Here is a 15129-nt window from a genome sequence, read left to right on the forward strand (position 1 = left end):
TAGCGGTACCTATTATGTTGACAACTAATAATGTTTTAGGTAGAAAATATGAAAAACTATTAAAAATTTGGTAACCGGTAAACTTTGGTTATCGGTAAGTATCTATCCTTTTTATAAAAGTGTCCATACTTTTAACATATCAAGTAAATTTTACCGGTTTTGTCATAATGAATCTGGTTTTGTCATATTTTTACCTGTTATATTGTAAATTATCTATCCTTTTTATAAAAGTGTCCATACTTATTTCACTGTGAAAATATATTTATTATTATCTTTAGTTAATATTGTTAAATTTAAAATCTAAATAATATTTTATAAAATATCAAAACAATCAAATAATTTTTTGTGTAAATGAAATTATTAAATTAATATTGTAGGTGGAAAACATGAAACACTATTAAAAAAATTGAAACATAAATTACATAACTTTCAAAAAAGTATATATCATTTTTATAAAAGTGTCCATACTTATTTCACTGTTGAAAACATATTTATTATTATATTTGGTTAATATTGTTAAATTTAAATTCTAAATAATATTTTATAAAATATCAAAACAATCAAATAAAATTTTGTGTAAATTAAATTATTAAATTAATATTGTAGGTGGAAAACATAAAACACTATTAAATAAATTGAAACATAAATTACATAACTTTAAAAGCAGTTTTAAATCCTAAAAAGTGTCGATACTTTTAAGAAATATATCGATCCAAAACGATATACCAGGTAAAAATATGATAAAACCGGTAACAAAATGATAAAACCGGTAAAATTAAAAGTGTCGATACGTTATATAAGGATCGACACTTTGTGAATTTAAAGAGAAGCAGTTATAGCGCCTATAATGTGTCGATACTTTAAAAAACAATATCGATCCACAACGATATACAGGTAAAAATATGATAAAACCGTATCAAAATGATAAAAACGGTAAAATGATACCGGATATATTAAAAGTGTCGATACTTTCGTAAGTACGTGTAATAAATTATCGACACTTTCAAAGAAATAGGTAATTATCCTTTCGAAAGTATCGACACCTGACATAAAAGTATCGACACTTTTGTATTTGTATCGATTAAATATAAATAACATATCCGATGAAAATATAAGCTAAATATCCTCTGAAAATAGATAGAACGGACGAGTTTTTGAAATCGAAGAGTAATTGTTGCTGCATTTCAGAAGGCGTTTCTAAAGCGAAGTTTGTTTGTTTGTTGCTGCAGTCGAATCGAAAAGTATATTGTCGAAACCCTAATTTTTTATTATTACAGTAATCGCGATAGGGTTTTTTATGTGTTGTTTGGGGTTTTGGAGTAAGGAAGCATTTGGGACCGATTGCAGGTAGAAATAGATATTCAAGGAAAACGATAAATGTCGATACTTTTATTAAATATTATAGGTAGAAAATGATATTATAGGTTGTATAAATGTGCCGACACATTTTGGTGTGGCCATTCAAATTCTTTTGAAGAAAACCGTTTTACCACAAGAGTAGTTATCTATATTTGTATATTGAAAAGTGTATGTAACAAAATAATTTGATTTGCGTAAACTGATATATGAAGGAAAAATGGAGTCAATGGGTTGGAAAATTGTTGGTGGAGCAGATGACTTTGAAATTGAGGCCGAGACTCGAAAGCAACCAAAGGGTGGATATATGTACTTCTAGTAAGTATCAATGTCTTTTTGTTATTATTGTTGAAATGGTAATTGGATTAAAGTATCGATAAACTTTAAATTGATTACAAATTTTAAATGTTAACAGTATGGCCGAATGCAAAAGGATGAAGGGAGATGGCACACAGAGCGGTTCGGTATGTAAAATGAAATTGACATTGAGTAGTATTAGTATTTAGTGTTAATGTATTGATTAAGAAACGTTTATGTTTAATATTAGGTGAAAAAAGATGTGAGGTCCAAATGGAATTCAATGAGTGATGCTGAAAAGGAACCTTACATCACACAGTCAAGGAATGATAGTAAAGAATACAAAGAACGGAGGAAAGCACATGAAAATAAGGTATTCATTAAACTTGTAAATACGTTGATACAAAATATATAAGAACTATAACATTATATATTGTTAAAAATGTAGGAAGTTTCGACAAGATGCAGCATTAAAAGGGTGAATTTATTAATTAAACACCTTAAGGAGAAGGGTCAGTTGAATGTGCTGGGAGAAATAGGTTTTGGATCGTTGATCGGAGTAAGGGATCGACCTATTCGGAGGGAATTGTGTCGATCCTTGATGGCACAATTTGACGTCAGTCAATGTATGGCTAAGTATGGTGATTATTCATTCCCTCTGGGGGTATCGACTGCTGCAGCCGTATTGGGGGTACAAAACAAAGGCAAAAGTGTTATAGAAGTCTGTAGGAGTAAGAACTGGAAAGCACTTGCCTCCAAATATGGTTTGAATCATAAGGTGACATATACTGAAGTTGAAGAGGATATCAAAAGTGGATCTTACTTGGGGGATGAGCTGAAGGCCCGAGTTCTATTGTACCTTGTCGGTATATTTCTTTGTCCAACGGGTGATACGTCAACGAACAAGGAATATATGAAGCTCATTTGCGATGAAGGCTTGAAGGGTGAATTCAATTGGGCTGAATATATCCATTCGAGATTGATTGAATCAATTATCACCTTTAAAAAGGGCAGCCAGAGATACCTCAAAGGGTGCATAGCAATCTTAGAGGTAAATGAGTTGAATCACTTTTTGTGTTTTTATATAAAAATTCTAATTTTATTATAAATGCAGGTTGCACTGTTCGATTTTTGGTCGGGCTGTGAGGCAGTGCCGGCTTATGAAAGAACCGGAGTGGCACGCATCCGTGCATGGGGGAAGGAAGAGGTGGTTAGAGTGATGGTGAAGTTGAAGTTGGATAGAGGGAAGAAGCAAGAAATGGTAATAAATGTAATTAAATAATATTAAGAATATAATCAATGTCTTAATATTGTAATTTAATTTTTTGAAGGTTATTGGCAAGGATGTAGAGGAGGCAGTGGAGGCAGAGGAGAAGAAAGGAGGGATGGTTGTATTGGGGGATGAAGGTGAGTGGGACGACGGTGAAGCAAAACAGAGTAACTTCGACATTTTGATGTCTGAATTGGCTGATATCAAAAAAATCCAATTTGAAATCATGCAAAGACAATCAAGAGTCGAAGAGAAACTTGATCAAGTCGTAGAGAAACTCGAGAGGCATAAGGGGGTAGTGGAAGGAAAAATAGATGGAGTGGTGAAAGAAGTAGAGGTGTTGAGGGGTGAAGTGGTGAAAGAAGTTTCGGTGTTAAGGGGTGATATTAAGATGGTGACGGGAGAAAAATTTGAGGGAGTGGTGAAGGAGGTTGTTGATTTGAGGAGTGAACTTACGGGGGTGAAGGGGGTGGTTGATAAATACTCGGATGAAGGAGCTCAATTGAAGGGTGAAATAAAAGATATGAAGAGCTATGTAGAAAAAAAGTACGATGAACTGAAAAAATATGAAGAAGAAAAGAGGGAGGAGGAAGAAGAAGAGATGGAAGAAATGAGGAGGAAGGAGAGGCCCAATGTGCTTTATACACCGGAGAGTGTCATAGCAGCAGTTTTGGATTCGGAATGTCCTGCACCCCAGAAGAAGAAGCAGAAGGTAAGTTTAATAAAAGAATACTTAATTTGATTTTTATTATGTTGTTGTGACAAAAATTTGTATGCAAAATTGTAGGTTGAAAAAGCGGACATTCCAACCGGAATTGATGACATCGAAGCTGCAATTTGTGATTATTTATGGAATAGCGAGTTAGAATCGGGGTAAGTGAAATATATTGTTTTGTGAGTGATATTTAAATATTTCATGACAAGATATTAATCCTAATGATTCATACAGATATTCTGTAATATCAATGGGAAATCAATTCGCTACTGTATACGACGTTGCAACGTTGAAGCCTACAGAATGGGTTGGCGGTGTGGTAAGTAGAAAGTAGAAAATAAATAAAACTTATTGAATATGTTCTGATTGTGTAATTAATTTTGTTAGGTTATCGATTTGCTCGCCTGGACCATATGCTACGATTCTCAAAAGTCACACCGGAGGATTGGCTACCTTCCATACCTCTTAGTGGTGAGTTAAATTAATAAATATTGAAAAGTAGTGTTATAGACGGTAAAATAATAATGTTTGTTGCGTAATTACAGCAACAGGCGTTGGAAGCCAACAATAAAGAAAGTGTTGAGAATATTTCTACCTTCTGGGGTGTCATATTGGATAACTATGTGAAATTCACCGACTGTGAGAAGGTAAGACACCATACCAATTGCAAATGATGTTTTCGGATATAGAATGTTGAATTTTGTCAAATTGGGTGTGAAATTTGTTGCAGATAATGATCACAATAAACTACCATAATTCACACTGGTATCTGTTGGTGTTGGATATGGTAGATCATGTTGTAACAATATATGATAGTATGTTTACAACTGAAGCAGCTAAACAGAGAGTGAAGGATGCTAAGAGATTGGTATGTATGTATGTATGAAAGGACATTATGTAAATTATAATGCATAATTTTTTTGGTGCATAACTTCTTCTATTTTAATGCAGATTAAAATATTAGATTCTTATAATAAGAAACGCATTTGGGTTGAGTCATGTGGATCTCTAGGAAAGTATCCCTTGAAAAACTTCAAATTTGTGGAGCATAAGAAGAATAAGCAATTGAATGGGTATGAGATGTTATCACAAATAGAAAGCTTAATTTATGCAGTATTCATCATAATTGACATGTGTGGTTTTCAAATTTTGTAACAGATATGATTGCGGCATGTATGTGATGATGTGGATGGAATCGATCGGTTCTACAGGGGCAACTGGTGATTTTGTAAGTGGATAGATAAAATTGTTTGTGGTAAAATTGTTAAAAGTCGTAGATTGAATGCTGTAGTTGACAATACTTAACGTTCTGACAATTTGAATATAGGTTGTTGGAGACTGGGATCGATCGCGAGTATTAAATGATCTCGTAAGCCACAATCAAAATGAACGAAGACAGGAGATAACAAAAGCCGCAATATTACATAAGAATAACAAAAGGATGCAATGATGTAAATGTCGAGTTAATTTTGTATAAGATTTATAATTTTGTATACGATTTATATTTTTTATGTGAATATAATTATGAATGAGATGAGAAAAGTTAGCAGTATGTTGTTGTACATGTTTCTTATACACATTAAGGGTCATGTCGATACTAATATAGTTTGTGTCGATATTTTTTTTCCAGAATGAATTAAAAACAAGGTGCATCAATAAAGTGTCGATCCATATATAAAAAGTGTCGATCCCAAAATCATCGAACCCAAAAGTATAATGTAATATGTAATTTTTTAATCTAACCGGTACAATTATACCGGTTTTATGAGAGAATAAGTCTAAATAATGTGTCGACACTAATATAGTTTGTGTCGATATTTTTTTTCCAGAATGAATTAAAAACAAGGTGCATCAATAAAGTGTCGATCCATATATAAAAAGTGTCGATCCCAAAATCATCGAACCCAAAAGTATAATGTAATATGTAATTTTTCAATCTAACCGGTACAATTATACCGGTTTTATGAGAGAATAAGTCTAAATAATGTGTCGACACTAATATAGTTTGTGTCGATATTTTTTTCCCAGAATGAATTAAAAACAAGGTGCACCCATAAAGTGTCGATCCATATATAAAAAAGTGTCGATCCCAAAATCATCGAACCCAAAAGTATAATGTAATATGTAATTTTTTAATCTAACCGGTACAATTATACCGGTTTTATGAGAGAATAAGTCTAAATAATGTGTCGACACTAATATAGTTTGTGTCGATATTTTTTTCCCAGAATGAATTAAAAACAAGGTGCACCCATAAAGTGTCGATCCATATATAAAAAAGTGTCGATCCCAAAATCATCGAACCCAAAAGTATAATGTAATATGTAATTTTTTAATCTAACCGGTACAATTATACCGGTTTTATGAGAGAATAAGTCTAAATAATGTGTCGACACTAATATAGTTTGTGTCGATATTTTTTTTCCAGAATGAATTAAAAACAAGGTGCATCAATAAAGTGTCGATCCATATATAAAAAGTGTCGATCCCAAAATCATCGAACCCAAAAGTATAATGTAATATGTAATTTTTTAATCTAACCGGTACAATTATACCGGTTTTATGAGAGAATAAGTCTAAATAATGTGTCGACACTAATATAGTTTGTGTCGATATTTTTTTTCCAGAATGAATTAAAAACAAGGTGCATCAATAAAGTGTCGATCCATATATAAAAAGTGTCGATCCCAAAATCATCGAACCAAAAGTATAATGTAATATGTAATTTTTTAATCTAACCGGTACAATTATACCGGTTTTATAAGAGAATAAGTCTAAATAATGTGTCGACACTAATATAGTTTGTGTCGATATTTTTTTCCCAGAATGAATAAAAAACAAGGTGCACCCATAAAGTGTCGATCCATATAAAAAGTGTCGATCCCAAAATCATCGAACCCAAAAGTATAATGTAATATGTAATTTTTCAATCTAACCGGTACAATTATACCGGTTTTATGAGAGAATATGTCTAAATAATGTGTCGACACTAATATAGTTTGTGTCGATATTTTTTTCCCAGAATGAATTAAAAACAAGGTGCACCCATAAAGTGTCGATCCATATATAAAACGTGTCGATCCCAAAATCATCGAACCCAAAAGTATAATGTAATATGTAATTTTTCAATCTAACCGGTACAATAATACCGGTTTTATGAGAGAATATGTCTAAATAATGTGTCGACACTAATATATTTGTGTCGATACTAATTTAAATATCAAGTGTTTTCCACCGTTTATATAGTACTCTTAATCGAGAAACCCTAAACATAAATGCAAGCAGGCAGATCTTCCTCTCCTCTTTCTTCCTTCTACCGTTATCATAAGTGACGATCAGATATTCAGGTAAATTTATCGATATTTTATGGGTTTGATTGATTTCTATATTGGAGTTTTTATCCTGAATGTGTTTGTGTTCCATTGTAATAGGGGTAGCATCCAACCAAAATGGCTCCAAAACGTCAGCGTCAGAAGCGAGGTCTTTCTCAAAGCTCTTCTCAACCCAGTTCTTCTCAACCACCTCCTTCTGTAACAAACGATTCTTCTGAGGAAATCAGGTCCTTCGAAACTCTGAACTTTAGATCCGACATGGAGAAACAAAGATGGCAGACGAGTTTTAAAGTAAGGAAGATTCGTCCCGAACGTGTCATTGACCTGGGTTTCTTGTTTGATGATAAATATGCATTTAGTTTTAAATCCACATTTACATCTTGGGGTTGGCTTGAATTCCTTGGTGTAGAACCAAGATATTATCCCAACCTAGTTAGAGTCTTCTACAACAATGCTTCCTTACAGCACGAGCCTAATAAGACTAATATAATAGGAATTAATACACATGTCATGGGGAAGGATATATATATATCTCCAGAAACTATTGCGGAGGGTTTAGGTGTAGCGAATACAGGGGATTCAGATGAAAATGGTGTAGATTGGTCTACAATTAAACGGGTTACTAGAAATAGCCCAATTCACCTCGATGTAGAGTCGAGAGTGTTTCACAAAATGCTCACATGGTATATCCGGCCTAGTGGGGGAAAACATTCAACGCTTCGAGACAGCGATTATTGGTGGATAGCAAAGTATAAATCCAAAACGGCTCCAAACATTGCAAAACTCATATTTAATACAATTGTATATATGGTCACAAAGGGAGCAACAATTTCAACTACACTACCATATGGATGTGTCATCACCCATCTGTTGAAGAAGAAGGAAGTTGATTTTTCGCATGACGCCCCTGTTCGATTAACCCGCAAGATTGACATGGTATTTATTAAAAAAGCGGGATATGATTTTGTTGAAAAACTCGGTTGGAAGCGTGTCAAGGAGGTCGGATTAGATCAAGAGAGGGAGGAAATGGACCCCGTTGGCCATGAAGAAGAGCAACCAAGTGGAGACGCAATGATGGAAGAAGCAACAGTTGCAGAGGATGTCACAATTAAGACCGTGATGGAATACATGGTCAATTTTCGGGAGCATATTGATTCCCTTGTGAGTGGAATGCGATCCGATATTTCATCATTGCAACGTGAAGTCTCCATGTTGCGTAACGAATTACGTCAACGACATCAAACGAGTTAGGTAATTCATTATCTATGTTTCTTAACATTTACACGTTCTGAACTTTATTTTATTTTCTTTTAACAGATGTGGACAACCAATCGGTCGCAGAAGATGAAGCTGACGATGAAGATGACGATGATGATGATGATGACGATGAAGCTGGCGATGAAGATGATGACGATGATGATGATGATGATGAAGATGATGATCCAAACAAGTATATCGTGTCTGCAACGCCGCCTTCAAGAAAACTTTTAATTTTTGATCTCAATGGTGTCCTTGCCTACATCCCAAGACTGCCGGCAGGTTTTAATTCTATTCTTTTGTATCCATTATTTTAACATATAAGCGTAGAACTTTAATCTCATTTTCTTCATGTTGTAGATGTTGTCCTCAGAAGAGGATTATTTGAATTTATGCAATTTTGTGTCGACAATTTGTTGTTGCCCTTTGGTCTTCAAAGATGAGGTTAGAACATGTTTGAGGCAATTGAATTACTGTAGTCAAAATCGTTAATATACATTTGAATGTTAACATTCAAACTTGATTACAATCTCAGGCATAACGTCGACCGTGTACTTGAGAAACTACCTGTATTTTCCGAGCATTTTCTATTCGTGTGGGTAAGATGAATGTCATTACAGTTTGCTGACTTTTCCTTGTCTATGATTCCTACATATTTATGTTCGACTGTTTGTGAACAGGATCAAAAAAAATGCAAAACATACGATTCTGTTACCTATTGTAAAGATCTCAATGATGTTTGGAACGCGTGTCCAGATTTTAACGAGCTAAATACACTTTTGGTCGATGATTCAGCGGAAAAAATGATTTATAATCCGGTAGGTTGCATTTATGCAATATGTTTCTGATCAGTTGAACAGGTGTTCAGACATTGATTATTTTAACAACTTATGTGTTTATATAGAAATACAATTACATATGTCCACATACCTTTGACGCTGCTTCCCATTCGAACGACAAAGCTCTAGGTATGACACAAATTTATTCATGCTTATGCGAATTTAATTTATTGTTAGTAAAATTGCACCTCATTAGTTTGATAATTGAAATTATTTATGTATGTCCTCATAAAAAGGCGGAAACATACGAGAGTATTTGGAAAATTTGTTGAAGGCCTCTAATGTTCCGGACTTCGTTAGAAACAACCCTTTTTCATCGGATTAATTTTGTTTGTCGGTACATTATTTGAACATTCTTGTGTATTTAAATTTTGGTGTGATTATATTGTATGTATATTTTCATTAATTATTCCATATTTGCTTCTATGTGTACATATACATTTGAGTGAGTTTTAAGATATTAATTTAGTAATTATAGGCGTCTAATGATTAATTTTTTACGTTACGGTATATATTGTTAAATTAAAAATTCTTAATATTATTTTATAAAATATCAACACAATCAACTAATTTTTGTGCAAATGAAATTATTAAATTAATATTGTAGGTGGAAAACATGAAACATACTTAAAAAATATTGAAACATAAATTACATATCTTTAAAAAAAGTTTCGATCCTTTTTATAAAAAGTATGGACACTTTCACATATTATAATAAAATAGATAATTTTGTAATATAACCGGTATAAATATACCGGTCTTATGCGCGAATAGGTCTACAACCTATATCGACACTTTTTAATATTGTGTCGGTACTTTATGTCCATATTGGAAGAAAAATGTGTCGATACAATTTAAAAAAGTGTCGACATTTTACACATCGGAACCCATAATTATAATGTAATAGATAATTTTGTAATATAACCGGTATAAATATACCGGTCTTATGCGCGAATAGGTCTACAACCTATATCGACACTTTTTAATATTGTGTCGGTACTTTATGTCCATATTGGAAGAAAAATGTGTCGATACAATTTAAAAAAGTGTCGACATTTTACACATCGGAACCCATAATTATAATGTAATAGATAATTTTGTAATATAACCGGTATAAATATACCGGTCTTATGCGCGAATAGGTCTACAACATATATCGACACTTTTTAATATTGTGTCGGTACTTTATGTCCATATTGGAAGAAAAATGTGTCGATACAATTTAAAAAAGTGTCGACATTTTACACATTGGAACCCATAATTATAATGTAATAGATAATTTTGTAATATAACCGGTATAAATATACCGGTCTTATGCGCGAATAGGTCTACAACCTATATCGACACTTTTTAATATTGTGTCGGTACTTTATGTCCATATTGGAAGAAAAATGTGTCGATACGATTTAAAAAAGTGTCGACATTTTACACATCGGAACCCATAATTATAATGTAATAGATAATTTTGTAATATAACCGGTATAAATATACCGGTTTTATGAGCGAATAGGTCTACAACCTATATCGACACTTTATAATATTGTGTCGGTACTTTATGTCCATACCATTTAAAAAAGTGTCGGTAATTTGAAGTAACGCGGTTTTTCTTCCTTCATTCAAAATATTTATATGTACATACAATAGGAGTGATGTTGATACTTACGATATATTATATGGAGATCGTTGTCATTCCATTCCGTCTTCGAAAAAATCAGTTGATGTAGGCTGTGTGCTTGTACTCAAACTAAGCTTGACTTGAGGACATGTTAGTTTGTTATGCCCCTCACCGTTGCAGTACCCACATCGCCTAATTTGCTTCTCGACCTTGTTCTTCGGCACTTCTTTTCGCTTGCGTTGTTTTCGTTGAGGGTCACGAACATTGTTTACTACAATGCTCTGGTTGACTGAATGATTCAAACCAAACGAGTTTTCTAATTCTTCTATTAGTTTTTTCATCTCATCTCTTGCGGTTTTGAAAGACTCGTCTGTCTTTGATGCAATGTAGCATAACCTACTTGACGTTGAACGTAGAGCAGCGAACCTTGCCATTTGCATCACTTCTGGAGACACATTCAAATCAACATAGCTGGGTGCAGAAGCCTTCGCATCATTAGTCCACCTACTTTGAATCAAAGTCCCGGGCAAATATGTGTAGTCCAATTGCTTCAAAATGTGAAGTTGATGGCGACACGGAAGTCCAACGTCTCGAATTTTTTGCAGGAGCAAATTAGAGTTTTCGTACGAGAATCAAAACTAATTTCAAATTTCCTATTTTTTTCTGCGTACTTTGACAAAATATAATGTTGACATTCATCTGATAAGGACTTAATCTCTGCCTCAATCCGGTACAATGTCTCCCGTGTAAGTTCATCTTGGAACACACGAAAAGATTCGCGGGTAAAAATCGCAGCGGCATGGCTTTCAAGGTCGACCAGTTTTGTGATCTGGAAGGGCTTCGTATGGGAACTTAAGTAATCCGCTTTCAACTCGTTCATACGCATTCTACTAATTCCATCTTCAATTGCACGAACAACATCTAAATATGTCTTCTTGTGTTTCAGTGCAATAGCTAGTGAAGCATTCATAGACTCGCACCTTTGTGTTGAGCGAATATTGGCAAAGAAATGACCGGTTAGATATGCTTGTGCCCATAAGTGTCGTGTATTTCCCTTCTCAACCACCCATGGATGCTTTTGGACGTTGAATTCTGAAACAATCGAACGCCATTGAATATCAAATTCCTTGGTTGTCCACCAGGAAGCCATGCATTTTGAGAATGCTGCTGTAAACTTTGGGTCACCAATGTTAGCTTGTGCATTGCAGAAAGATGCCAAGAACATAATCTGTGCTTAGCATAAGGGATAACAGATTTGATAGCCCTCTGCATTGCCCTATCCCCATCGGTTACAACAGAAATAGGTGATTTATTCATCATGGCTTCTAAAAAATTCTGTAGCACCCACTCGAAAGATTGAGACGTTTCGTCAGCGATTATGGCAGTGGCAAACACAATTGTGTTATGGTGATGATTGACACCAACAATAGGCATAATTGGTCGACCATACAAATTATCTTTGTACGTTGTGTCGAACGCAATTACATCACCGAAGCATGTGTAATCCGATCTCGATGTAGAATCCGACCAAATAAGATTATACAATGCCCCCGATTCGTCTACCGAGTATGTCATAAAAAACCCGGGATCATCATGTTTCTTATAATCAAAGTAGGCAATAAGCGCATTCACATCCCCATCGACGATTTCCTTTGCTTTACCTCTTTGAAGTGCATTGTAGAGGTCTTTATGTGTAAATCCAACATTATGATAGCCCCCTGCCTGCTGCGTTAAATAGTTCATTACTTGTGACGTGCCAACACCGACCTCTTTCAATGTTGTTGCCTCATCGATATCAGCCTTACTTACAGCTCGATTAGAACGCATAAATGGTGTCATAGCAGATGTGCACAATGCATGATTATGTTTCTGATCAGACTTACTTATAACCCACTGATCGTTTGTATTTGTTGCTGTAACTACGACTCTAGCCTTACATCCTGTTCTTGTGACTGGCGTATTAGCACGTTGACGATCAACAGTATTGACTTTTGATACTCGAAACCCTTCTTTGGAACAACAAAATTCTTGTGTCTTCACATTCCCTTCCACGTCAAGCCGTGTTGTTCCCTTACGTGCACTAAACCCATGTTCCCGTGCGAATCCCTTGTAAAAGTGCCAAGCTTGATCACGTGAACAGAAGAGCTGACCAACCAATCTGTCAGATTCATCAACATTATGTACTTCATGGCATTCCTCGGTTGGCTTAACATTGTCTACATCAGTATTATCCATGGCAAAAATTTTGTTGTGCAAGTTCAGTGCTCCAGGAGTTGATGGATATGTAAACGAAGGTTCATTTTGAACATGTTTCTGTAGTTAAAGGGTGGGTACAACATTAAATTCGCAGTACATATTTAGGTATGTACAATAACTACAAGTATATTATCATTTTAAATTCGCAGTACACTGTTAAAAAAATTGAAACATAAATTACATAAGTTTTAAAAAAAGTATCGATCCTTTTTATAAAAAGTATGGACACTTTCAATATAATAGGTAAACATATGATGTAATAGGTAGCCCTTATATAATGTAATAGGTATCGTTTATATAATGTAATAGGTAATGGTTATATTGTAAAGTGTCTATCCTTTTTATAAAGTGTCCATACTTTTTTCACTGTGGAAAACATTAATTTAAGGTTATCTTTTGAGTGAGTTTTAAGATATTAATTTAGTAATTATAGGCGTCTAATGATTTTTTTTTACGGTATATATTATTAAATTAAAAATTCTAAATAATATTTTATAAAATATAAAAACAATCAAATAATTTTTTGTGCAAATGAAATTATTAAATCAATATTGTAGGTGGAAAACATGAAACACTGTTAAAAAAATTGAAACATAAATTACATAAGTTTTAAAAAAAGTATCGATCATTTTATAAAAAGTATGGACACTTTCAATATAATAGGTAAACATATGATGTAATAGGTAGCCCTTATATAATGTAATAGGTATCGTTTATATAATGTAATAGGTAATGGTTATATTGTAAAGTGTCTATCCTTTTTATAAAAGTGTCCATACTTTTTTCACTGTGGAAAACATTAATTTAAGGTTATCTTTTGAGTGAGTTTTAAGATATTAATTTAGTAATTATAGGCGTCTAATGATTTATTTTTTACGTTACGGTATATATTATTATTAAATTAAAAATTCTAAATAATATTTTATAAAATATAAAAACAATCAAATAATTTTTTGTGCAAATGAAATTATTAAATCAATATTGTAGGTGGAAAACATGAAACACTGTTAAAAAAATTGAAACATAAATTACATAAGTTTTAAAAAAGTATCGATCCTTTTTATAAAAAGTATGGACACTTTCAATATAATAGGTAAACATATGATGTAATAGGTAGCCCTTATATAATGTAATAGGTATCGTTTATATAATGTAATAGGTATCTATCTCGCATGTGAGTACTTTATTCCAACCATGTGACAAGTGTGACAACTCCATCAACTCACAACTCAGCTTTGAACTCAATCAATATTGTCTTTTAGCTTGATGGTTCATAAAGCATGTTACTTGAACAGTATGAATCAATTATGCAATTTTCATGTTCAATTTAACACTGCATTTCAAATTCATTTCATATGTAATTGGAGTTTGAATTTAAATTTCAATTTGAGTTTGAATTTCAATATATATTTCGGCTCCACTATAAATATTAGCCCAAGCCAATATGCATGTTATCATTGATTATTCCTAATTTCCATTGTTTTTTTTCCAACGTATAAACGCGAGGGAAATCCCGACCATTTTATTTTTGGTCAACTTTAAAGCGTCAGAAACGTTTCGGGCGTATGATCTGGGTGGTATACAAGAAATGTAACAAATAGCAACTAAAATCATAAGTTGAGTACCACCCAAATCATAAGTCTGAAATACTTCCGATGCTCATCAAAATCCAAAGCTCATTTGGTGCCAAGCAAAAGGAAATCAAAATCCAAATCTCATATGATGCCAAGCAATAGGTAGTGGTTATATTGTAAAGTGTCTATCCTTTTTATAAAAGTGTCCATACTTTTTTCACTGTGGAAAACATTAATTTAAGGTTATCTTTTGAGTGAGTTTTAAGATATTAATTTAGTAATTATAGGCGTCTAATGATTTATTTTTTACGTTACGGTATATATTATTATTAAATTAAAAATTCTAAATAATATTTTATAAAATATCAAAACAATCAAATAATTTTTTGTGCAAATGAAATTATTAAATCAATATTGTAGGTGGAAAACATGAAACACTGTTAAAGTATCGATCCTTTTTATAAAAAGTATGGACACTTTCAATATAATATAATGTAATAGGTAAATTTGCAATGCTATCGGTATAAATATACTGGTTTACTTATAAAATAGGTAAATATAAGCGCTATCTATTACATTATATAAGCGCTACCTAGTATGTTATTGTACTTTATAATA

Source organism: Hibiscus syriacus, unplaced genomic scaffold (assembly GCF_006381635.1).
Source record: "Hibiscus syriacus cultivar Baekdansim isolate YM2019G1 unplaced genomic scaffold, ASM638163v2 tig00110670_pilon, whole genome shotgun sequence".
NCBI classification, from domain to species: domain Eukaryota; kingdom Viridiplantae; phylum Streptophyta; class Magnoliopsida; order Malvales; family Malvaceae; genus Hibiscus; species Hibiscus syriacus.